The sequence below is a fragment of the Dama dama genome, chromosome 18 (genome assembly GCF_033118175.1).
Source record: "Dama dama isolate Ldn47 chromosome 18, ASM3311817v1, whole genome shotgun sequence".
Lineage (NCBI taxonomy): Eukaryota > Metazoa > Chordata > Mammalia > Artiodactyla > Cervidae > Dama > Dama dama.
In genome coordinates, this window is record NC_083698.1 from 57,132,977 (window position 1) to 57,159,707 (window position 26,731).

Below are 26,731 nucleotides of genomic sequence, written 5' to 3' on the forward strand. Positions count from 1 at the left end.
TTGTATAAATGGAAATGGTATCCATGTAATGTCATGAGAAAATGAAACATGTCGCCAAGGAACAGAGTTCCTTGGCTCCAGCCAGCATGCAATAGATGTTAAAGGGTACATACTTTTTGAGCCTCTCTTCAAAAATTGTGTGTTCAAGGCCAATGGTTGGTTAGAAGGGATGGAATTAGGAGTCACAAGATGCACCATTCCTATATCTTTCCACACCCTTCTGGTTGGCTGACTCTCAAACACGTGCTTGATTTTAACTTTTGGAGGTAGAAAAAGCCATTTCATTGGAATTGGTTATGTCCATAAAAGCACTTCTTGAAGTTTGTTCTTTGCATTAAGAATAGCGTTCTTAACATTAAGAATCCTCTTTGCATTAAGACTTTAAGTTCATTGTGTTTTCCACTACCAGATTTGATTCATGGGTCTTCTAAAGACCCTTTAGAGAAAATAAGGTCCCTAGGACAGGGGACCGTCTCAGTACTTGCCCAGTGCTGTGGGGACTCCTGTTTGTAGACCCCATTTGTAAACTTCATTCACTGACTCATTCTCTTTTGAAAAATGTTTATTTTTATTGATTTGTCAGTGGCTGCAGTGGGTCTTTGTTGCTGCACTTGGGTTTTCTCTAGTTGCAGCACATGGGCTTCTCATTGTGGTGACTTTTCTTGTGGTGCCCAGGCTGTAGGTGTGCGTGGGCTGTATAGTGGTTGTGGCCGGTGGGCTTAGCAGTTGCGGCACAAGGGCTCTAGAGAACAGGCTCAGGAGTTGTGGTGCACTGACTTAGTTGTCTGTGAGACGTGGGATTTTCTTGGACCAGGGATTGAACCCATGTCCCCAGCATTGGCAGGCGGGGTCTTTACCACTGAGTCGCCAGGGCAGCCGCACTGAATCATTCTTTAAACACTCGATGCCGGGGAAGTGGTGATATGCAGCATGTGACTTGCCTGCCTCTAGTGGGGGAAGAGGCAGTGATGGACACATCAGTAACTCAGTGTGGCTGGTACTCATCGGCAGGCACCAACCACTGTTGCTGTTGGTCAATGTCCTGCTTCATGGAAGATGTTGTGCCTCATGAGGTCTGTGGGCTCTGGGGGTCCAGGCATAGAATTCAGTTTCAAGAGGCCAGAGTCTTGGTCCTGAGATTGTAACTCACTCTTATCTGTGCCCTCCTTGATGGCCTCAGTTTTCTTAGCTGTGTAATATGGAGGAAGGGGGCTGGATGTAATTGATGGATCCCAATCAAAAATGCATGAATCCGTCAGCTGCTTTAGAATCATCTCAGCAGTTACAAAAACTTGGAATCTGGGTCCTCAACACAAGAAATTTGGATTCTAGGTGGGTTCTGAAATCTGTACTTAAACAAAGTGTTCCTGCCCTAGTTAATTGTGATGTGAAGCCCCCTTGGGGGATCGCTGGATGACTTCTGGTGCCTCTTCTTCACTCCATTCCTCATCCTTTACAACCTTTGCACTCTTTAATGTCTCCTTCAGAAAGCTTCAGACCTCTGACTGATTGGCCCACCATAGAGAATTAATTCATGCCTTGTGCAAAAAAAGAATGATAAAACTCACCAATTTGCACTTATTTACTTTTCTGTCTTCCTACTGGCCTGGAGGCTTCTGAATGTAATGAAGGTTCCATATTTATCTTTGCATCCTCTGTGTCCTGCCCATTGCCTGGCAGGTAGAATATGCCCAAAGGCATTTTTCGAGACAGCAAAATAAGAGGGTAGTGAAATTGAAGACTAGCCCTTCTCTCAGCCTGTTAGCACTTCTGGAAAAGATTTAAGAGATGTTTCAAATAAATCATTCCAACATATTTGCCTTTGCCTCTTGAGCTGGTGCCTCCCTTTCAAATATCTGACTGTTATAGAGGTATAACTGGATTCCACCCTATAGCCTTGAGACCCCCCCCCCCCCCAGGATGGACATGGGATCACTGAAAGAAGTGAGGTGGGGCGGGGCGAGGGGACGAAGACAAGTTGGAAATTAACTAATGGTTTAAATTCAGGTGTTTGGCAAATACAAGCCCTTTCAGTTTATGACTTGGCATTCCCTCCCGATGCCTCCTCCCTTCCCCAGTTGAAAAAGACAATATGTGTGCCCAAACCCTCCTCTGGATGGAATAGAGTCACACTGAGAAAAGGAAAGTTGATTTCCTGGTTGCCCTCCTACTCACAGAGTTCTGGGTGGCGCCATCCCACACTATTTGCATCACTGAGCTACACATACTGCCAAGACTGCATCTTAAATTTAAACACATTTGCAGGAGGATAAAGAAAGCCCCAGGGAAAAAGGTGACACTTGGCCATGGAGGTACGTAAGCACTGGATGTTGTATGTTTTACTTCTACTTTGCTGTTAAGGACAGAACATGAATTAAAAGGTCAAAAGCTTATCTTCTGAGCAGCAGTTAATTTGTGTATTGCTGTACTTTCATCTGTTGAGTCTTTGAATTTTTGAAAACGTAAAGACTGAAAAATATTTCCTAGGGGTCTCTCCTATGTGCCTTCTCACTGGATTGTTTTGATTTTTAGGCTACATGTTGACTTAAAAAAGAACCAGTGTTAAAGAAAGAAATGTCACCGTAAGGTTCAGGTTCCTGATTGCTGTCCCTGTGACACAGATGTGACAGGGCTCTAAGCATATACTCTGTTGTTCACTGGTTCTGCCCCATCCCGTTCAGAGTCTAATGTTCCATTTAATCAAGGCAGTTAAGAAGCAACATAACTGGATTCATTAGCCTGAGTTCTGAATGCTCCTCTGAAGAGTTATTTTTGTATTCATACAATTTTAATATTTGGGGACAGGCTGTACCACTTTCCAGGTGCCAAAAGTGATCACTCAGTGTTTTTTTTTTTATTAAGTACTATTTTAGCTTCAAAATATTTTATTTTTTTATGGACTGTGGTGTGCCTTTGACCCAGTTCTCTTTTTCCTGGGATGTGTGTCCTGAGAGGATGAAGTTTATGATATTAGTAATACGGGGAAGTTTGATTCCTTTCAAGTGGAATCACTGTCCCCATCCTCCTCCAACACACACACACACACACACACACACACACACACATCATCCCCTTCTCAAACATGCATCCTTTATGTTGCTAAAATGCCTTTGGAGTATATATGGGGAAAACTGATTTTTCTCCTCCTTGTTGCATGGGAGAGGCCTTGGCCTTGTGAGACAGAGCTGGAGTAACCAAGTTCTCTGAATTGGCAGACCTGGGCACTGTTGTCTTTATTGTCCTTTTTAAGCAGGACTTTTATGTTCCTGGTAGATGTGCCATGAAGGAGGACCGTGGCCTTGCAAGAATGAGAGCGTGCCATTCACAGAAAAAGGGAAGCTGTCAGCAGCTGTCTCCTCTAACTATAATTTGCCACAGCCTGGAAATGAATAGGTGACAGCTATTAAAAGAGCTTTAGAATGATTGCAGTTAAAAGTAAAGATATTACAGCAAAGATATTACAGACTACCACTTAGACTTGTTTCTACTCATGAAAGGGCTGAATTTGGAGTCTATTAAATGTTTACAAAATAGCATCCTTGGTCTTTCTGTTAAGGACTGGTCTACAGCACTGTTGATGTCTTTCTCCATCTCCTAGTGGCTTTGCTTTTGCTGACATTTGAAGGAGGGTGACATTACACTGGAGTGAGCTGTGACACATTTTCAACAATGGTTGCTGCCAACCTGGGGTGAGGTGACTGGGGGTTATTTCATCTGAATGTTAAGAGCTGTTCATCATGCGCTTTTCCTGAAGGTGGGGTGGGTGGGTGAGAAAGGTGCTCCTGTTCCTGGCTGGGCATTGTTCTGCCTATTATGTGCTTTTTGGGAGTTTCAGTTTTGGAATTTGAGAATGTCTTAGCCCAAACATATCTTAAAAGCACCTCTCCACCTCTCAGCTAATGAAGCACATCCTAGAGATATCTTTTCTTCTATTTTGAATTAAACTAGAGAATAGTTGTCCATTTTGGCAAACCATTTTGTTCCAAATAACTACACACATTAATTTGCTTGACAGAAAAAGAGAAGATATATCTGAACTTGGGAGAGAATTCTAAATTCCATTTTTGCTTTGAAAAGTCACAGGCAACTCTGTGCCCCTTGCCACCTTGGATTTCCAGCTGTTAAATGATTTGAATCTAGTTACTTAAAAGGACCCCTTTGATGGTTGGAACCGTGATACTTGAGAGTGTCAGGTTTGCTTTTGCAAAATTCTGTTTGTAGTTTTTCAGCAGAGATGATACAGTATCTTCTATTGAAATGATCTTAGAGTTCCTACGTTACTGTTTTCCAGTTACTTGGTGGAAAGATGTTGAAGATGAATTAGGTATTATTGCTGGCTTTTAAAAGGTATTTAAGTAATTGTTCATTTTAATGCATATTGGGAAAAGTATAAAAACACATCAAACCTATGATTTCATAGACTTTCTTGCGTAGGGTGAGACTAAGGTAAAATAAGAACTTTGAAGAGTTAGAGTTTGGGAAATGCTCATGTAATCCAAAGCCTGCCTTTTGCCACTGATGAGGCTATATACGAACCAACTTGCCAAAGGCTACTTAGTGGTGACATTGCGACAGGCATCCCAACAGTGTGTTACATTAGTGAATAATATTAATAATAATAATAACAAGGACAGATAACCTTTATGGAGTGTTTACTATATGTGATGCAAAGTGATTTATACACATTATCTCAATTTTCACTACAGTCCTTTGAGTAACTACTATTAATATTCTTATTTTATAGGTAAGAAACTCAACATTTAGAGAGGGTAAATAGCTTGCCCAAGGTCATAGAGCCAGAAGGAGGCAGAACTGAAGGGAAAGATGGACTGCACATTAGCTGATCTTAGGTCACTGAGTATAATTAATATCAAAGGTGACCTTGAAGAAGGGTCCTTTTATTAGGAGATTTGAAGGCCTGTGGAGCAGATATTTGTTGAGAGCCTAAAAGTGTGCTGAACTGTGAGGCACCGGGCATCCAGAGACTTGCCTGGAGACTCTTGTGATTTAAGGGTTTTATAACTTTGTTGGAGTGGGTGGCTTTCATAAAATTTTCTTGAGGATATTCTTTTTATGTATGAGCATGTTAAATGCTCAGAAACCTGCAGTCAGAAATCTGTTTTCTTCTGTAACATGACAGTTTTCAAAGTCAATTAACCATAGTTTCCCTCTTTCTTTGATAACACCTATCACATTTTGCAGAACCAATTTTCTGTGGAGCACCCATTTGACACCTCACCTAATCCTTGTAACTCATTTTAAACATGAGAAATCTGAGGTCCATGAAGGTTTGACCAAAGTCAAAACTAGTTGCTGGCAGAGTTTGTATCATTTGTTAATTTATTCAATGTTTGTACATCCAATGTATATAACTGCTATTGCTATTATTTGGGCTACGTATTGCTCTTTGGGATGTTAAAAATAAACTGTCCCAGAACTTGAAGTAAGTCTGTTGGTCATCCTTGCTAAGAAGTCCAGTTCTGAAACCATTGACCTTAGACAGTCTTTAGAAGACAGATTATTTATGAAAGAAGTCACATTGGAAAATCATCTCTATAGGTTTCTCGGCATTGCTAAATTGTTTCATTGGCTAGAATTTCATATCACATCTGTTTTTTGATTCCTGGGCTTTGGGCCATGTGCTGCAGTGCCAGATTCTCTAAGGCTCTACCCGAATTGCTAATATTGATGGATTCCTGAGGAAGATATAGTTTGTTCAGTTATAATAGAGATGGGACACAGAATCGTATCAGATGGCTAGTCCTTCATGGCTTCAGTTTGGAAGAACTACCTGTGGGTACTGGTAGTGTGTCTATCTGGTGATTTTCTAAACTATATAGCACACTGTGGCCTTGTAAATCTCTGCTCGTGGATACTGAAAAGGACTCATGGAAGGTTGCAAAGCTTCTGTGAATTATACATTTCAAGTATACAAAAAATGGCTGATGTTGGTACAGTACAAAGGATCGATGAGTCTGCTGGGCTAATGGTCCTGAACTGCCTAGATGGAAGACAAAGAAGGTCAACAAAGCCAATGGCTTTTCCACTGGAAACGGGATTTGTGACTGAGGAAGACCATTCTGCTGTGGAGGAAATTATGATCTAATGCTGGCATGCTTATGAATCTTTTATAGTTTGCTTTCTTATCCTGGGAAGGAGGGGGAGTATCATGCTAGACCTTGCTCTGCATTCCGCAGGGGACTCTGCTTCTGATGGGCCCTCATGCATGAGGTCTACCAGCATGGCCTTCAGGAGGAAACACTTTCTCTCAAGCAGATCACTTAAGTTAGGAGAAGGGTATCCTCAGTTTTATATAGGGATATTTTAGTGGTTAGAAATGCCATCTCTCTGACAGAGGGCACTTACAGCTTAAAAGAAGAGAAAAGGAAATAAATCTGACACTGTCAAACTCATTTCTACATTTCTCATGAAATATTTTCCCCAGGTGGGTATTTCCCTGAGAAGGAATTGTTTATTTCATCCTGTGTGGCTTTATGGATCAGAGCAAAATCAGACATTTAATTCTAGGTAAAAGAGGTTAAAAAAAAAACTTAAAAAGATTAATAATTGAAATAGATGTTTGAGAAGTTATATAATATGGAAAGCTGCAAGTTTTATTTAGCCTCAGAAATGAAAGCAAAGCTGTAAGAGGTTAAGCATAGAGACACAGGCTTAATCGTATCTATAGGAGTTTACTGTGGGCTGTGAGAGGAAGGCCTGACTACATAGAAAAATGACTAGAAGGGAAACGGTGGACGTGTTTCCCTCCCATAGTTTTAGGAAATAAGCTGTAATATGGAAGACATTGGTAAAGGTCAAAATGGTACTTGGAGCTTGAAAGGGCCAGACCTGAACCCCACCTTCTCCATTTACTAGATATGGAAATTTAAGCAAGTTATGCTATATTTTCAAATCTCAATTTCTTCAGCTATAAGATTTAGATAATAATAACAGACTTCTGGAGGATGCTATGCAGTGCTTAACAGGCCTGGCAGAAGGAGTGCCCAGTAAATGGTAGCTTTTATTAGGAACTATAAATAGGAAAGTATCTAAGTGGTGCCTACCACACCTGGAAGGGAGCTCTGAAATGCCCTGCTGAGGTGCTGTGGACCCCGTGACTTAACTGAGTGTGGCATCATGCTTGTCTGATTTTGTTTATTTCCAAAGAAATCTTATAGTGCATTATTACTGAAACACATTTTGGAGTTCTTACAATCAGTTAACTAATTCTAAAACCCTTTTCCTAAATAGGAAGGCAGGTGTTGCCTGCTTCATCTGCCTATTTGTACACCTGTTTAAGCAGTTAAAAATCCACCAAAACATTTAAAATTATGAAAGCCAATTGCTTCATGACTAAACAAAATTCCCTGAAAGTGTATATTCCTGCCAACAGCTGAATCTTCTGAAAGAGGCAGGAAAACCACACGAGCTTCTCTGTCCTAATGTTGTTGATGTGTTGGGACTTGTACCACGTCCCTTAGGCCAAAAGGAAGCACAGATTTGGAGGGGAGAAATCTGATGAATTAAGCCAATAACATTCAGCCTCTTGGCCAGAGAGATGTAAATTCTTTGTCTAAACTCACAGAAATAAGACTTTCAGAGCTGAAAAAGACTGATAAATAATGTAAATTCCTCTTTTTATTGAATTTATTTCTCTGGATGCTATGTATATAATTGGTAATCAATAAATTTTATTTGCTTTCTTTGTAAAATTGTTTCAAGTTGGAAAAGAGATGAATCTGTAGTGTTGAAACAGAAGAAAGCTAATTTTCTTACGCTGGGACTGACTGTAATCTTATTAGCCAGATGGTCTAACCATCAGGGCTAACCAGTCAGACCAGGCCACAAATATCTCAGTTGCATAAAGCAATTGGATTTATGAGCTGCAATCTTTAAAGGTCAACTTGTGTATGGGGACAGAGGTACCTCTTGTCTGTATTTTGGGAGCATAGGTTGGCTCCCTGGCCCTACACAGGTCAGAAATACTACTGACCATCCTTTGTGGCTTCAGCTCCTTGAGTTTAAATCCCAGTGCATTTGTAAACCCCAAGAGCAAGGACTTACTTTGGCCAATGAAAGGGGTTAACCCTTCTGGCACATCCTCTCCTGCTGCTGTTTATGAGGCATGGCTCTTTCCTCTTTGCCTGCAGAAAGAGCATTCAGAAAAAAATCCGTTGCACCTTGCTATTTTGATAAAACCTTTAATTTTCCATCCTTTCCCTTTTCAGCTTTATCGATGTGCTGCACAGTCAACCCTGAAAAAGCTGGGGTTAAATTGAGATAATAATTTCAGGATGACCTGGACTTTAGAAGTTGTGATTATAGTAAAGAGTTTCCAGCCTCTTTTGCTCAGCTTTGAAGTCTGGAGAACTAACCTCCCTGGGAAAGATTTTTAACTTCTGGGGAAACAGCACTGTGACCCAGATGGACTGTGACATTTATCTTGATAAGGTGCTTGAGGAAGTTGCTGGATATAGAAGAGGGTAGATTTCTGAAGGATACAAGCCACGTTGAACCCTCTTGGCTGATATTCGCAAAATAAACATGCACTAAGAAATCAGAAAATATGTAGTGGGCAAGGTAGAACGAGTCAAGTTGGCTAAAGTGAGGAAATAGGGGAAAATTACTATTTAGAGAGAACTTGGCATATATTTGGTATTTGTGTCTGTTTTTCTCTTGAAATGGGCTGATGTGTTGGCAAGAAGCTTCTGGCTGTTGTCGGAGATATGAACATCTGTGCTTCTTTGCAGAAAACTCAGGATTCCAAAGTGTTTGGTGGAAAATGTGTAACTGCCACTCACTCTATCTCCTCGTTAAGAGTTGAGCCTCTGCTGCACAGAGTGTGTTTTTAAAAGGAAGACGTGGCTTATGGCTCTGGGCTTTGCTTTTGCCTACCACGTGGCAGAGGAGTTCCTAGCAGTGAAATCTAAGGCTGTCAGATACAAGTGTGCATACTTGGGGCAAATCTGCTTTACTTGCTTGCTTAGAAATAAGAGGGAAAGATGCCAAGTTAGCAAGATAACTGTGACACAGGCATGCAAGGAGAGCCATCAAAAGTGTGGCAAATTCTTTGAAGTCTTTTGCTTTCATCTCCTTAGTTAACCCTGAATGACATTACAATGACCCCCAACTATCAATGGCACCACAATAAGAATGTAATTTTTGATCACCTTAAAGTCCAATGACGTCAACCTAGGCATCAATATCTAACCAACACTCTCCATCTTCTGGCTTCCTTTAGCCAAGACTCAGCCACAGATGTGGCCAAATGCAGAGGAGGCTGGGAAATACATTTTTGCCATATGCCTGTGGAAAATGTAATTGATATGATCGAACATATAGCATCATGTCTACCACAGCCCTTAATGTTCTTCCTAGACAGTTGTGGGTTCAAATTTTGTGAGGCCTGGAACTTATGCAAATTTGGGGATCATGTTGGAAAGTTACACAAAATTAGGTGCACAAGTGAACATTTATTTATTTATTAATAGAAAGAGGATGGGAAGGACTCAATAGAAAGAGGGTGAGAGACCCAGCTTTAGCTTCTGTTACTCTCTTCTTAGATGTCTGCATGTAAAATGTGTTTTTCCCCAACTTGCTTGGGGGCCCCAAGGAGCCCTAAGTGCTGGTGAGGGGGTGGCAGGCCAGCTATCTCATGCTGCCCTGCAGGGTGAGAATTGCTCCAGTCTTTCTGGGGAGGCTCTCAGCTATTTGTGCGGAGAGCCTGTGACTAACTCGGTGGTCTTTGCCGTTGTGTGCCTGCAAGGGGCTGAGGGTATGGGTCTAGACAGAGATCCAGGCTGTTTGAATCCCAGCCGCTGTTTGCTCCACATTCTTTAGCTTTTCCAAACTAAAATGTCTGCCTCCCCTTACCACAGATTTATACAATTGACAGTAGAGCACATAACTCAGTATTGGTTATGTATTGAAAGCCCTGAGCCTAGTACCTAGAACTTAATAAGAGCTTAATCCATATCATCTTTTTAAAATTATTATCACACTAGGCAAAGATTTGTGTTTGGAGATGTTCAATCTGCCTTGTCATATGTGTAAAAATGAAAGCTTTCTAATTGTCCAATGACAGGTAAATGCTTGAATTACGTCTCCATACAAAGGACGATTACAGTAATTAGACATGATCATAAAGTTTTTTTGTGCAAGTGAATGCATATATAAGTGAAAATAGAATGATATGAAACAGTATGATATGAATTCTGTAAGTAATGAGCAAATAAAAAAGTGCTTGAAATTAGGAAAACCTTAGTAATGGTCATCTCTGGATGATGGACAAAGGACCAAACTTTATCTTCAGCTATAGTTTCTGCACCTGGCAAATTGTATATGTTTATTTAAATAACAATGTTGCTGATCTTGCCTTATAAATGGCAGTATTGCAGTCTTCAATTTGCCTAAAATTTTATTGTTTCCAAAGTGCGATCACATCACACATAATTTTCACCACAACTCTTGACAGAACAACAAAGGAAAAAACATGTTTTTAGTGGAAAAAAGATCAAACAAAACAAACCCACCCAACCATGAAAAACTTTGAATTGGGTGAAATTTCCAGATAGCATCATCACAGAAATCTCTATCCCTGTCTCATGTCCCTTTATTTTGCTGTTTGCCAAGCACTGTAAAAAAGGAACAAAGACTACTATCTTCTCAATTAATGTAGTTTTCTATTTAAAATTTCAGTCACAAGTATTTTAACAGTATCAGTTTGAATTATTTTTTAAAAAATTAATTTTAATTTTTGTCTTTCATCAAGAGGCTCTTTAGTTCTTTGCTTTCTGCCATAAGGGTGGTGTCATCTGCATATCTGAGGTTATTGATATTTCTCATGGCAATCTTGATTCCAGCTTGTGCTTCATCCAGTCCAGCTTTTCTCATGATGTACTCTGCATATAAGGTAAATAAGCAGGGTGACAATATACAGCCTTGACGTACTCCTTTCCCTATTTGGATCCAGTCTGTTGTTCCATGTCCAGTTCTAACTGTTGCTTCTTGACCTGCACACAGATTTCTCAGGAGGCAGGTGATCTGGTATTCCCATCTCTTTATGAATTTTCCAGAGTTTGTTGTGGTCCACACAGTCACAGGCTTTGGCATAGTCAATAAAGCAGAAGTAGATGTTTTTCTGGAATTCTCTTGCTTTTTCGATGATCCAGCAGATGTTGGCAATTTGATTTCTGGTTTCTCTGCCTTTTCTAAATCCAGCTTGAACATCTGGAACTTCATGGTTCACATACTGTTGAAGCCTGGCTTGGGGAATTTTGAGCATTACTTTGCTACCATGACATGAGTGCAATTGTGCAGTAGTTTGAGCATTCTTTGGTATTGCCTTTCTTTGGGATTGGAATGAAAACTGAACTTTTCCAGTTCTGTGGCCACTGCTGAGTTTTCCTAATTTACTGGCATATTGAGTGCAGCACTTTCACAGCATTATCTTTTAGGATTTGAAATAGCTCAACTGGAATTGTCACCTCCACTAGCTTTGTTTGTAGTGATGCTTCCTAAGGCCCACTTGAATTCTCATTCCAGGTTGTCTGGCTCTAGGTGAGTGATCACACCATCTTGATTATCTGGGTCGTGAAGATCTTTTTTTGTGTAGTTCTTCTGTGTATTCTTGCCACCTCTTCTTAATATCTTCTGCTTCTGTTAAGTCCATACCATTTCTGTCCTTTATTGTGCCCATCTTTGCATGAAATGTTCCCTTGGTATCTCTAATTTTCTTGAAGAGATCTCTAGTCTTTCCCATTCTATTATTTTTCTCTATTTTTTTGCATTGCTCACTGAGGAAGGCTTTCTTATCTCTCCTTGCATTCAATTGGGTATATCTTTCCTTTTCTCCTTTGCTTTTTGCTTCTCTTCTATTCACAGCTCTTGATGAAAGTGAAAAAGGAGAGTGAAAAAGTTGGCTTAAAACTCAGCATTCAGAAAACTAAGATCATGGCATCCAGTCCCATCACTTCACGGCAAATAGATGGGGAAACAGTGGAAACAGTGACAGACTATTTTTTGGGGCTCCAAAATCACTGCAAATGGTGACTGCAGTCGTGACGCTTGCTCCTTGGAAGAAAAGTTACGACCAATCTAGACAGTATATTAAACAGCAGAGATATTACTATGCCAACAAAGGTCTGTCTAGTCAAAGCTATAGTTTTTCCAGTAGTCACGTATAGTAGTCACCCACGTGAAAGTTGGGTTATAAAGAAAGCTGAGTGCCAAAGAATTGATGCTTTTGAACTGTGGTGTTGGGAGAAGACTGTTGAGAGTCTCTTGGACTGCAAGGAGATCCAACCAGTCCATCCTAAAGGAAATCAGTCCTGAATATTCACTGGAAGGACTGATGCTGAAGCTGAAACTCCAATACTTTGGCTACTTGATGTGAAGAGCTGACTCATTTGAAAAGACCCTGACGCTGGGAAAGATTGAAGGTGGGAGGAGAAGGGGACAACAGAGGATGACGTGGTTGGATGGCATCACCGACTCATTGGACAGGAGTTTGAGTAAACTCCGGGAGTTGGTGTTGGACAGGGAGGCCTGGTGTGCTGCAGTCCATGGGGTTGCAGAGAGTCAGACATGACTGAGCGACTGAACTGAACTGAACCAAATTTTTGTTTGTGCTGGGTCTTCGCTGCTGTGTGCAGTCTTTCTCTAGTTGCAGCAAACAGAGCCTACTCTTCGCTGTGTTGCTCAGGTTTCTCTTTGAGGTGGCTTCTCTTGTTGCGGAACATGGGCTCTAGAGCATGCAGGCTTCAGTGGTTGCGGCACAGGGGCCTAGCTGTTTCATGGCATGTGGGAATCTTCCCGGACCAGGAATCAAACCTGTGTCCCCCGCATTGCAAGGCAAATTCTTAATCCCTGGACCACCAGGGAAGCCCAGATTATTTCTTCATGGAAAGTTTTAGAGTAGAACTTGAACCTTAGCCTCGTTCTCCCCAAAAAAACACTTTCTGCATTTCTAGGAGGTGACAAGTTCACTTTGCATCAGAGCCTGCCGGCTTTCTGCTCTCTGTTTTCCAGCGCTCCCTCCGTTGCAGGCCCAGCCTTTGAAGCTGGCAGGTGGACTGCTGAAGGGTCTCTAGGACCAGGGACCAACATGCTCTGATCAGGTCACCCTGGCCGCTCTTCTCTGGCTGACTGGTGTTCTGCACCTGGCTTCTGCTTTGTTCCAAGTGCCCGAATCCTTGCTGGGAGAACCCACTTGTAGCTGGGCCCTGGACTCGTACCCGTCACGCCTTCTTGCCTCTCTGGCCTTCCAACTGCAGATGCAGAAGTTTGCCCCCTGTCGCAGTCTGATGACTGACAGCCTCTTATAAGTCTGCATGAAAACTTCCCTGATTCCGCCCACCTGCCTGTGCCTGGGAATCCTGTGTATTCTTTGACTGGCCCTCTGCATACCTGGCCTTGTTCCCAGTTGGACCTGCCACAGCTGATGCGGTTACTTGAGCTGACTCTAAGGCATCCGTGGCCTTGATATTCAGCAGGTTCAGAGTTCCACTGGGGCAGTGCACTCCCAGCTACCTCGGCTGCCGCTGTCCTTGCTCTCCGCCTTGCTCACCCCTGGGGCCTGGGCAGATCCACTTCCAGGTTCTGCAATCTCCCATGGGAGAGATTCCAGTCTTAGCTCATTGCAGTGATCTGGGCCAGGTCACCAGATACTGTGCTTTGAAAAGACAACCTGTTATTAAATTGTTAACCCATTACAGGACAGCAGAACTGCAGGCCGCTGGATGGGCTGGAAGGTAGGGAGTGGGGTAGGATACTCTTATTTCAATTTTGAATAAAAATACTATTCAAGACAGTTCAAAAGATGTACTTGCTACCTGTAACAGTCTCAAATCTGGGAAAGTATCGTGGAATGGCAGTTTTCGTGTCTCTTCTTTACCAGACAGGTCAGGTTAAGTGGAAGTGTGGGCAGGGAAATAGTAGTCAGTGAGAGTCCAGACTCCTGGGTTCAATTCCTAGGCCTGGCCCTAACAAATAGCAACTGGGTGGCTAAAAATAGCAGAGATTTGTTCTCTCACAGTTCTGGATGCTAAGAGCACAAAATCAATATGTCAGGGAGTCTTGCCCTCTGGGGCCCAGTCTTGGGGGAGGCTCCTTCCTTGGCTTTTCCAGCTTCGAGTAGCTCCAGGCATTTCTTGGTTTGTGCAGTGTGACTCCAGTCTCTACCTCCATCTCCCTGTGGCCATCTTCTTTTTGTGTGTGTGTGTCTTGGCATGACGTTTTCTTCTTGAAAGGATGCCAGTCATATTGGATTAGAGTTCACCCTAATGATTGCATCTTAACTTTGATTATATCTGCAAAGACCCTGTTTCCAAGTCAGGTCACGTTCGTGAATATGGAGGCTTGGGCATATAGCTTTCGGGGAGACACAATTCAACCCATAACCACCTTCTAAGATCCAGTCCTAGGTGCCCACTTCAGGGGTGTGGCCACCAGCCAGACTGCTTTGGGTCTCAGTTTTGGTGGCTGTAAAGTGGAGATAATAATAGCCTTTTTTAGAGGATTGCTGTGAGAATTAAATGAGAAAGGGCTAGTTGGATAGTATCTGGCTTATAGAAAGTGCTCAGTAGGGGTGAGCTTTTATGGCCAGTCATTTCCAGTCTAGAGTTTCACAAGCTAGTTCATGGAGAAATTGAGGAAGTGAATGAGCCCCACACCGAGTCACACTGTGGGAAATCAGAAGTTAACTCTTCCGATACTGTGGCCCACAGGACTCACCTGCAGACAAATTTTGATTCCAGGGCTGTTGTCACCTGTGCTTCTACTCAAGTATTTGCTTGATGGAAATCTCCTATGCTGCTCTTTAAAGGGAATGCAAAATAAGCTTGTTGGGCAAGTTCAAGAAACTCTAGGTCATTAGCTGGACTGAGCAAACATGTCTGTCCTTTCAGGGTGGTCCTGTAAGACACCTGGCTTGAGCACCACCCAGCTCTGGGGTGCAGTTCACATGGTGGTCTGTGTGAACGCTGCGGCACGCCTGGGCCCCGTGCGAGGCGGCCTCGGGTCATTCCTGGGGTAACGAGGTTTACAAGTGGCATAGTCCTGGGGTGAAACTTGAACCACATCCTGCTGACTTAATTATTCAATAGAAACGGGATTCCCAAGATTCTAAACCACCACCCCTACCTTTGGAGAACACATATGTCTATTATATTATTTGCAGGGTACAACCTAAGAGTTGACTGCAAGTCAAATTGCTATTTTCCTCCCTGATTCATCTTTGTGAGGTTGGTGTCGTCAGTTTTATAGTTGGCAGCACATCTGGTTTAGGAAATAGATTCTACACGTTGAAGGCCTAAATAAAGCTTAGCTTTAGATTGAAGTCCAATAAAGGAATTATCTATAGTTAGTTCACTTATTTCTGGTTCAAGTCAGTTGCAAATCTGAAAATACAGGCTTGAATTTGCATGCTCATTTAGTGGTGCTGATCAGCTGAAATGTTGGTTATTAGAAAGGTGCTGGTTTCATTATGGAACATACTTTGAACTTAATTTCATGGGGGTCTATTGCTGTTCTGGGAAGTTTGTTCTAAGATGTGTTGAAGATGTGCTGTAGCTCTTTGGTTTATGAGTTGTTGAGGTGCTATTTATTTTTAATATACTCCCTTCTTTTTTCTTCTCAAAGTGAATAATTAATGTTCAACTTTAAGTGAGATCCTTTTACTTCATATTGAGAGTTATTATTACTCTAATTCATGTTTCTTTTTCCTTGAAGTTCTGATGTATCTTTGGGAAGATAAACCTTTTTGCATATTAATTACTTTCCTTTTCAGTATTAATTACTATAAACTTCAGCAGTGAACATTATTGCACACTTATTTTATGCCAGACACTGTGCTGCTTTAGATTATTATCATTTAATTTTTATGTCTTTACTAGATTTTTGAGTAATGTCTGTTAGAATTCACATTTTGTAGTGGGTATCTGAGACCTGGAGGAGCAAACTTGCTGAGGCTACATAAATAATGAAGTCAGGGTTTGAACATAGATATTCTGGCTTAGGATCCCTTGCTCCTTCACCATATACCCTTGATACTGTTGCTGCTGCCAAGTCGCTTCAGTCATGTCCGACTCTGTGCGACCCCATAGACGGCAGCCCACCAGGCTCCCCCGTCCCTGGGATTCTCCAGGCAAGAACACTGGAGCGGGTTGCCATTTCCTTCTCCAATGCATGAAAGTGAAACATGAAAGTGAAGTCGCTCAGTCATGTCCGATTCTTAGCAACCCTGTGGACTGCAGCCTACCAGGCTCCTCCATCCGTGGGATTCTCCAGGCAAGAGTCCTGGAGTGGGGTGCCATTGCCTTCTCCTCTTGATACTGCAGATACAAGTAAATCTTTGCAGTTGAGGAGAGAACTACAGATGCAATCTAGAACTTTTTGGTGAATCAGGAGACCTCAGTGTTTCCGTGTAATACGCATTTCAGGCCAGTGGCTTAATTCACTTTGCTTAATTTGTTTTGTTCAAGTTGATATCATGCTAATTTGTACAGTCAGTAACTGGAAGCATGGGAAGTAGCCCAATAGAGCTCTGGGTTGCAAGATACATTAGCATGGAATTAAGAAATTCACAGGCTTCCTACATAGATAACCTTGAGATTGACTCAGTTGTTATCAAGATGTTGTTTGGTTTTATGTAATAAACAATAGCAAAGTTAAATCAACTTAGGTAACTGTTTAACAAGTTTGTTTTTTTTTTTAATTTCAGAAAATTTTCTAGGCCTTCTTTAATATATGTATGCTATGTACATTTCAGTCTCCAAGAAGGTTAAAAAAGAGGAGTATAAAGTGTTTTTGGAATGTCCTTGACAATTATCTGATTATTTGTTCTGGCAGATAAGATTTTGTCATAATTCACCCATGATGTGTTTTTTCAGATTTTTCCAGTCTAGCAGTTAGGATGACTTTGATTGTCAGTAATAGAAAACCCTGTGCCAAGTGATTTAAACAGTAAAAGTTTATGTAAATGAAAAGGTTAAAGGTATAGGGAGATGTAGAATTAATTAATAGTTTGATTCAGCCACTCCCTAGGTCATTTAGGGTTTGGTTTCTTTTTGTTTTTCTCTCTCTGCCAGAGTTGAACTTTGGAGCTGGGCATTTCTCTCTCTCTGTCAGAGTTGAACTTTGGAGCTGGGAAAGGGACAAATTCCTCTAATTAATGAGCAGAGTGATCACCTAAGAATGACAGGACAAACATTTGATTTTTTAGAAGAGTGAATGGGAGCATGGATGTCTGAGAGGCAGCCAACACATGTCCACCATGGCCAGTGACTTGGATACCTCTAATTTAAATTAATAATATATTAATCTCCTTTCTTCTTTACCTTGTATGTATCGATACAGTGTATAATGCTGAAGGATGTTACGCTTAATGACAGGCTGGGGTTTTAGACAGCAAGAAAAAGAGAACTAAGGGCTGTAAGTTTACGTGTCATATGGACACTCGCTTTTGGCCCTGGGGATTTCTTCTGAGAAGTGAGAAATGCCTTCAGATGACATAATTCATTGGGTGGTTGCCCTTTTTTTGCCATGTTGTACCAACTGGTATTTTCTTCTCTTTAGTAAATGGACCAAATGGCTGCTCTGTGCAAGTCACTCTGTTGAGTCTAAGTTGACTGAGAGACTTTCCTTAGAAGTACAGCCTTCCTGGTCTTCAGCTTGGTCAAGGAAATGAGACAGGTACACAAATAGCTAATACTGAGGATCAAATGTGGAGGGAGGCACAGGAAAAAAGTCTAAGGGTCTAAGAGGAGGGAAAGATTCCTGGGGCGATGCATCCTCTGTGGGTGGGGGAAGGGGAAAAAGTAGAGACTTTAGACCAAGGAAGAGCCGGGAAAAGGATGATCTAGTTTGGCTAAAGTCTAAATGTTGTGAAGCAGTTAAAAAAAAAAAAAGATTCTTATACTAGTGATTTATTACTGTATAACAAAGTAGTCCAAAACTTAGTGGCTAAACCAACAGTCTTTACTCTCTTCTGTGGTTTCTGGGGGTCAGGAATCCAGGAGCAACTTGAAGGAGTTCTGGTTGAGGGTCTGGCCTGGGGTCATAGACACATGTTAATGGGGTCTGCAAGTCATCTGAAGGCCTGACGGGAGCTGCAAGATTTGCTCCAAGGTGGCTCATTCACATGCCTGGTCTGTTGGTGCTTGTGCTCTTGAAATGACAGCGGACTTCTCCCAGGGTGAACTTTTGAGATAGAGATAGTCAAGTGGCGGCTATATCTTTTTATGATCTAGCCTTGGAAATCACATACATTCTGTGTTTTAGAAAAGGTCATTCTAAGGGGAGGAGAACTAGGAGTCTTTTTTTTTTTAAAGAGTGTCAAAGAATGTGCACACATAATATTAAAACCACTGCCGTTATTGAAAAAAGACAGGAGCAAAAACAAGAGTTGCCTCGCAGCGGTTTTCCTGTAGTTTTCCCTGCCGCAGCGTTTACTCATCTTAGTTGGCCAGGCCAGGCTGTTTTGATTGCTTTCTTGTTGTTCAGTTGCTCAGTCATGTCTCAGTGTTTGCAACCCTATGGACTGCAGCATGCCAGGCTTCCCTGTCCTTTACTATCTTCCGGAGTTTACTTAGATTCACGTCCATTGAGTTGGTGATGCTATCTAACTATCTTACCTTCTGCCACCCACTTCTCCTTTTGCCTTCAGTCTTTCCCAGCTTCAGGGTCTTTTCTGGCTCTTCACATCAGATGACCAAAGTATTGAAGCTTCAGCTTCAGCATGAGTCCTTCCAATGAGTATTCAGGGTTGATTTCCTTTAGGATTGACTGGTTTGATCTCCTTGCTGTCTAAGAGACTTTCATGAGTCTTCTCCAGCACAACAGTTTGAAAGCATCAATTCTTCAGCATTCAGCTTTCTGTATGGTTCAACTCTCACATCCGTACGTGACTACTGGAAAAAATAGCATTTTGATTGGTAAACTATGGTATCGATATCAAAAATATATTTTCATCTACTCAACTAGTTATTTAAGATAAAAATTGGTAATTTATTCAAAAGTTATCTTGTAGCAGAAACTTACTACATAAGAGAGACAAAACAGAAGTGACTCAGGCTGGGGTGGTGAAGGAAGGGTGCAGCCTCCAGTCAGCACCCAGGAGGACCCTATAAATGTGTTGAACCCAGAGAATAGGTCTCACTTTGAAAGCCACCAAATTTTCTTTCTGATTTTCTTTGAGAATTCAGTTTGTTCTTTTGAAGAACTCTTCCTTATTCAGGGATTTAGAATTGCTTTGTCAAATGTACTCTAATGGTAAGAATTATTTTCTGTCATTTAAATAATGTAGTTGAAGCATGACACTGAATGATGGTTAATATTATTTCATTCAAAATGTTTGCTTTGTGGGTAGTGGTGGGAGATAGTTGAGAATGAGGAGGGAACTTTAATTTGAACAGAATTTTCCCCTCTGTGGAGCACATATATTAGTTAAATACACACACGCTTGGGATTGAAATGTAAAGTGACAGCAATGAAAGATGGGAGGCACCTTTCTCATGTCAGTGTCAAAACTAGAAGCCATCCATGACCATGTGACCTTGAACCATCACAGTATGACTGCTGGAGTGGGAGGCAGACTTCTGAGAAGTGGAGAATATGTGTGTTTGGTGTATTTTTGATAATTACCAGAAGTAACAGGGGAAATTTTTATGAACCTGATAAGGAAAAAAATGCTCATTCAATTCAGTTCAGTTCAGTCGCTCAGTCATGTCCAACTCTTTGCAACCCCATGAACCGCAGCACGCCAGGCCTCCCTGTCCATCATCAACTCCCGGAGTCCACCCAAACCCATGTCCATCAAGTTGGTGATGCCATCCAACCATCTCATCCTCTGTCATCCCCTTCTCCTCCTGCCCTCAATCTTTCCCAGCATCAGTACTCATGTGAATATTAGTTTTCTCAATACAATAATATATTTGCTAAAATCTGCACACTGCCCCCGCTCCCGAAAAAATATTTCTGTAGACTGCAGGAAAAGAGACTCGTTAATACAATAAAGAAATTAGAAAAGCAGAGTGCATTACCTCTCTCTAATTTAGCACATTAAAGGGCAATAGCTAGCAAAATTAAATTTTATTTAAAGAATTTTGAGAATGAAAAGCATGAAGATATTAATTTTTCTCCACTACCACTTTCCACTTTTATTGCTGCTGCAATCCACTTTACCCACTTGTTCCTGGAAAAGAAAGAGTATAAAGCTTGCTGCAATGATTTCTTTTGAAAATAAAGAAATGTTGTAGCAGATATAGAAAGCCTAGAAGAAACCAAAGGCTGGGTGGTAAATGAAAGAAGGGAGACTTTATTTATTTATTTTACAAAGATGTGTGTGTGTGTGTGTGTGTGTGTGTGTGTGTGTGTGTGTGTGTGTGTGTGTGAAAAGAGATGACTGCTTTTTGAATTCATCGACTGACAATCAGTCCATGGAATTCTCCAGGCCAGAATACAGGAGTGGGTAACATTTCCCTTCTCCAGGGGATCTTCCCAACCCAGGGATCGAACCCAGGTCTCCTGCATTGTGGGCAGATTCCTTACCAGCTAAGCCACAAGGGAAGCCTAAGAATACTGGAGTGGGTAACCTATCCCTTCTCCAGGGGATCTTTCCAACCCAGGAATCAAACCGGGGTCTCCTGCATTGCAGGCGGATTCTTTACCAACTGAGCTATCAGGGAAGACGAAGAATTGATGCTTTTGAACTGTGGTGTTGGAGAAGACTCTTGAGAGTCCCTTGGACTGCAAGGAGATCCAACCAGTCCATCCTAAAGGAGATCAGTCCTGGGTGTTCACTGTTAGGACTGATGTTGAAACTGAAACTCCAATACTTTGGCCACCTGATGCAAAGAGCTGACTCATTTGAAAAGACTCTGATGCTGGGAAAGATTGAGGGCAGGAGGAGAAGGGGATGACAGAAGATGAGATGGTTGAATGACATCACCGACTCAGTGGACGTGAGTTTGGGTAAACTGTGGGAGTTGGTGACGGACGGGGAGTCCTGGCTTGCTGCAGTCCATGGGGTCATAAAGAGTTGGACATGACTGAGCTACGGAACTGAACTGACAATCAGTATTCATACCAGTGGGATTTCCCATTTAGAGTATTGCTAGGGTAGAAATTAGTTGCTGTATCTCCACGATTGTTTCTTAGAATGATTTGCTATGAGCTAGTAAAATGCCACACTAGTTTTTGTCTCTACTTCCTCTTCCAGCTGTTCTAGATTTTATGTGAAAGTATTACTTGTGGGAGTGGAAGCCTGAGCTCTTTCTTAGAGTGACTGGCACGGAGTAGCGTCAGGAAACGTAAATTTCCTTCTTCTTCATCTCCTCATGTGTTTCTGCACTGACCTCAACATCTAAGTTGGGAGGGTGTCAAAAGGCATTTATAAGATGCTTATAAATAGTATCTTTTCTTCATGCAGCTGAAAATTTTTTCCACTAATGTCTTCTCCCTTTTACAGGTCTATCATGCAACCCACTGTTTCTTTTTTCTCCACCAAAATATAATTCCAGTTCATTTAGGACTAGACCAGTGGGCCCAATAAATGGGATCTCATTTCTCTTGTTTGAATGAAAGTTTCTCTTGTTTGAATGAGGACAGTTATTATAAACCAGGATTATTGTTCATTCTGCTTTCATCTCTGTCTGTCATTCATTCATTTGTTCAGGATAGCATTTAATGAAGGCACACTCTGTAGGGCTGTGTGTGTGTTGGGGTGGGGCATGAGGCATGGAGGTTACTGTGATCTAAGCATCCAGCCTTCTGTCTTTCTGCCTCTTAGTATTTCACAGTCTGGTGGAGGGTTGGAGAGAGAGATAAGTAAACAGGTAGGCCATTTGAAATAAGTACTTATGAAACTCCTGATGTATGCAGGGAAGTGAATCAAGTATCATATAGATGTCAGGTTTTACTGAACTTCTTTCTTTCAAGGAGTTGATTGTTTAGCACAGAAAAGAAGGCATCTAACTTAGCAAATATTTAGAGACCTACCTCTGGGTCAGTAGTTGGAAAGTTGTAGTTTGTTTATAGTTATAGTTTCCAACTACTGTAGTTGGAAAGTTCATTTGTTTTCATGTTAATTTGCAAAGAGTCAGACTCAACTGGGCTACTAAGCACACATGAACTAAGCCGCTTATATGCAAAGAAAGTAAAGATCTTTGGAAGGGAAGTAATTAGAGTGAGAATTGTGGAGGAACTGGGAATTAAGAGCTCAGACTCTAGGAGTCATGGATATCTGGGTTGGATTTTGGAGTCATTACTTAATAGCTTTGTGACTTTTTGTGGGAGGAGTTAATTTTCACTCCAAACCTCTGTTACTATATCTACAAAATGGGGATGATACTGATAATATTTACTGTTCAGTTCAGTTCAGTTCAGTTGCTCAGGAGTGTCCAACTCTTTTCAACCCGATGGACTGCATCACACCAGGCCTCCCTGTCCATCACCAACTCCTGGAGTTTACTTAAACTCATGTCTATTGAGTCTGTGATGCCATCCAACCATCTCATCCTCTGTTGTCCCCTTCTCTTCCCTCCTTCAATCTTTCCCAGCATCAGGGTCATTTCAAATGAGTCACTTCTTCACATCAGGTGGCCAAACTATTGGAGTTTCAGCTTCAGCATCAGTGCTTCCACTGAATAATCAGGACTGATTTCCTTTAGGATGGACTGGGTGGATCTCCTTGCAGTCCAAGGGACGCTGAAGAGTCTTCTCCAACACCACAGTGCAAAAGCATCAATTCTTCGGTGCTCAGCTTTCTTTATAGTCCAACTCGCACATCCATACCTGACTCCTGGAAAAAACACACCTTTGACTATATGGACCTTTGTTGGCAAGTAATGTCTCTGCTTGTTAACAAGCTGTCTAAGTTGGTCATAACTTTTCTTCCAAGGAGCAAGTGTCTTTTAATTTCATGACTGCAGTCACCATCTGCAGTGATTTTGGAGGCCAAAAAAATAAAGATGGTCACTGTTTACACTGCTTCCCTGTCTATTTGCCACGAAGGGATGGGACCAGATGCCATGATATTAGCTTTCTGAATGTTGAGTTTTAAGCCAACTTTTTCACTCTCCTCTTTCACTTTCATCAAGAGGCATTTTAGTTCTTTGCTTTCTGCCATAAGGGTGGTGTCATCTGTGTATCTGAGGTTATTGATATTTCTGCCGGCCATCTTGTTTCCAGCTTGTGCTTCATCCAGTCCAGCATTTTGCATGATGTACTCTGCATATAAGTTAAATAAACAGGTGACAATATACAGCCTTGATGTACTCCTTTCCTAATTTGGAAGCAGTCTGTTGTTCCATGTGCAGTTCTAACTGTTGCTTCTTGACCTGTATACAGATTTCTATGAGGCAGGTCAGGTGGTCTGGTATTCCCATCTCTTTAAGAATTTTTCCAGAGTTTGTTGTGATCCATACAGTCAAAGGCTTTAGTATAGTCAATAAAGCAGAAGTAGATGTTTTTCTGGAACTCTCTTGCTTTTTCAGTGATCCAATGGATGTTGGCAATTTGATCTCTGGTTCCTCTGCCTTTTCTAAATCCAGCTTGAATATCTGGAAGTTCACGGTTCATGTACTATTGAAGCCTGGCTTGGGGAATTTTGAGCATTACTTTGCTACCATGAGATGAGTGTATTTGTGTGGTAGTTTGAGCAATCTTTGGCATTGCCTTTCTTTGGGATTGGAATGAAAACTGACCTTTTCCAGTCCTGTGACCACTGCTGAGTTTTCCAAATTTACTGGCATGTTGAGTGCAGCACTACAACATCATCTCAACTGGAATTCTGTCACCTCCACCAGCTTTGTTCGTAGTGATGCTTCCTAAGGCCCACTTGACTTTGCATTCCAGGATGTCCTTCTCTAGGTGAGTGATCACACCATCTTGATTATCTGGGTCATGAAGTTCTTTTTTGTATAGTTCTTCTGTGTATTCTTGCCACCTCTTCTTAATATCTTCTGCTTCTGTTAAGTCCATACCATTTCTGTCCTTTGTTGTGCTAGTCTTTGCATTAAGTGTTCCCTTGGTATCTCTAATTTTCTTGAAGAAATGTCTAGTCTTCCCCATTCTACTGTTTTCCTCTATTCCTTTGCATTGATCACTGAGGAAGGTTTTCTTATCTCTCCTTGCTATTCTTTGGAACTCTGCATTCAAATGGGTATATCCTTTCTTTTCGCCTTTGCTCTTTACTTCTCTTCTTTTCACAGCTATTTGTAAGGTCTCCTCAGACAACCATTTTGCCTTTTTGCATTTCTTTTTCTTGGGGATGGTCTTGATCACTGCCTTCTGTACAATGTCATGAACCTCTGTCCATAGTTCTTTAGGCACTCTGTCTATCAGATCTAATCCTTTGAATCTATTTCACACTTCTACTATATAACCATAAGGGATTTGATGTAGGTCATACCTGAATGATCTAGTGGTTTTCTTTACTTTCTTCAATTTAAGTCTGAATTTGGCAATAAGGAGTTCATGATCTGAGCCATAGTCAGCTCTTGGTCTTGTCTTTGCTGACAGTATAGAGCTTCTCCATCTTTGGCTGCAAAGAATATAATCAATCTGATTTTGGTACTGACCATCTGGTTATATCCATGTGTAGAGTCTTCTCTTGTGTTGTTGGAAGAGGGTGATTGCTATGACTAGTGTGTTCTTTTGGCAAAACTATATTAGCCTTTGCCCTGCTTCATTCTATATTCCAAGGCCAGATTTGCCTGTTCCTCCAGGTATTTCTTGACTTCCTCCTTTTGCATTCCAGTCCCCTATTATGAAAAGGACATATTTTTTTGGTGTTAGTTCTAGAAGGTCTTATAGGTCTTCACAGAACTGTTCAACTTCAGCTTCTTCAGCATTACTGGTTGGGGCATAAACTTGGGTTACAGTGATATTGAATTGTTTGCACTGGAAAAGAACAGAGATCATTCTGTCGTTTTTGAGATTGCATCCAAGTACTGCATTTTGGACTCTTTTGTTGACTATGATGGCTACTCCATTTCTTCTGAGGGATTCTGGACCACAGTAGTAGATATAATGGTCATCTGAGTTAAATTCACCCATTCCAGTCCATTTTAGTTAGCTGATCCTTAAATGTCGACATTCACTCTTGCCATCTCCTGTTTGACCACTTGCAATTTGCCTTGATTTGTGGACCTAACATTCCAGGTTCCTATGCAATATTGCTCTTTACAACATTGGACTTTACTTCCATTACCAGTCACATCCTCAACTGGGTGTTATTTTTGCTTTGGTTCCATCTCTTCATTCTTTCTGGAGTTATTTCTCCACTGATCTCCAGTAGCATATTGGTCACCTACCGACTTGGGGAGTTCATCTTTCAGTGTTCTGTCTTTTTGCCTTTTCCTACTGTTCACGGGGATCTCAAGGCAAGAATACTGAAGCGGTTTGCCATTCCCTTCTCCATGGACTCCTGTGGGAGATTATATTTTCTAAAGATGTTCAGTCTGATCCCTCATATTTGTTTTTTACAGTATCACTTTGACAGTCCTTGCATCTAGTGATGTATGACTTTGGTAGTCCTTGTCTCTAGTGATCAAGTTTACATACTTTCTCTTTGATCTGTAGCAGGATATTGTGACTCCCTTGACCAACAAAATATAGCAAAAGTGATACTCTCTGTCTTGCAAGGCTGGATCACAAAAGTGCCGTGCCTCTCCATTTTGCTCTGTGGTGTTTGTTCTTGGAAGCCAGCCACCCTGCTATAAGAAAGTGGGAGTAATTGAACCCCCTGACCCACAAGCCTAGTTGAACTCCAAGCTGACTGCTAGCTTTCCAGCATATGCGTGAACCATCTTGAAAACTGGATCCTTCAGTGAGCCCCATGCAAGCTGCCCTGGCTGCCTTCACATGGAGTCTAGAGCAGGCATGCCAGCCCAATCATGCCAAATTGTAGTTTCATGAGCGAAGTAAATGACTGTTGTTGTTTTAAGGCTCTAAGTTTTAGGATGTTTTGTTACACAGCAATAAGTAACCAGGACATTTGCCATATAAGGTTGCCAAGAGGATTTAATGAAATGATGCATATAAACCAGCACAAAACTGATGCTTCACTAAGATCTTTTCATTATTGTTGCTAGTTGAGAAGATATTTAGCAGAAATAAGCATTAATTCAAAGTGAGGTCACAACCTAAATTCCCCCCTCCAGCCACAATGAACTTCTAGCATCCAATAGTTTTTAGGACACTTGTTTTGTTTGCTTTTCTGTCATTTGCCAAATCTGTCATGTGTCAGCTTCCCGGAGTCCTTTTCTCCTGTGTTTATGATGCTGACTCTGTGCTGGACTCTATCCTCTGTTGAGTCAGAGCTTTCACTGAGGTTTTCAGTGTCATAACCAGACCTGTAATCAACGTTTAAACTTCTAGAATGTTCTGTGAAAGTCCTGCTTCTGATGTTTGTAAAACTTTTTTATTGTGGTTAAAAAAACATAATGTAAAATTTGTCATCTTTATACATTTTAAAATGTTTAGTTCAGTGCTGTGCTGTGTGTACCAAGTTATTTCAGTTGTGTCTGACTTTTTGTGACCCTGTGAACTGTAGCCTGGCAGGCTTCTCTGTCCATGGGATTCTTCAGGCAAGAATATCGGAGTCTGGGTTGCCATGCCCTCTTCCAGGGGATCTCCCTGACCCAGGGTTAGAACCTGTGTCTCTTATATCTCCTGCACTGGCAAGCAGGTTTTTTTACCACTAGCACCATCTGGGTGTAGTTCAGTGCTG

The 26,731-nt window shown here is 41.5% G+C and overlaps 1 protein-coding gene across 2 annotated transcripts in view; it reads left to right on the plus strand.

Moving 5' to 3' along the window:
* The window catches only part of ELMO1 (engulfment and cell motility 1), a 562,488-nt gene that overhangs the window by 17,364 nt on the left and 518,393 nt on the right, over positions 1-26,731 (plus strand). The gene's annotated exons all lie outside the window — the stretch shown is intronic.